Below are 426 nucleotides of genomic sequence, written 5' to 3'. Positions count from 1 at the left end.
TCCCCCTGCCGCCGAGGTGCCGCTGCTCAGCTCCGGGCCGGGCCGCCGCTTTGTGTGTGACAGCCAGCAAAACCTTCCCCGTCCCTTCAATGCCTGTGGAAATAACTGCGTGCCTGTGTGGCAGCTGCTTCTAAAGCCCCAACTAACTCTTTTGGAGGAGCAGGGGGAAAAGAGTGAAAGGCAAAAGAAAGACTGTTCATTTTTTTTCCTTTGGTGCCATTTTGGATGTCATCTGTTACCTTGGTGACTGTGCTCAGCCCCCAAAGCCCCATGATTGTTAGGGAAAAAAAAAAAAAGCATGCTATTTCTGCACCGTCATTTATCACTGTCACCGCATAATGATTCCCCTCGCAGCTCCTTATTGATGTTTGTAATTGCATTATCTCATAAAGGGAGGGGGTGGCGGGCCGGGATGATCAATGGAGC

Source organism: Egretta garzetta, unplaced genomic scaffold (genome assembly GCF_000687185.1).
Source record: "Egretta garzetta isolate BGI_Z169 unplaced genomic scaffold, ASM68718v1 scaffold457, whole genome shotgun sequence".
NCBI classification, from domain to species: Eukaryota; Metazoa; Chordata; class Aves; order Pelecaniformes; family Ardeidae; genus Egretta; species Egretta garzetta.
Note: the sequence above shows the minus strand (reverse complement) of the source record.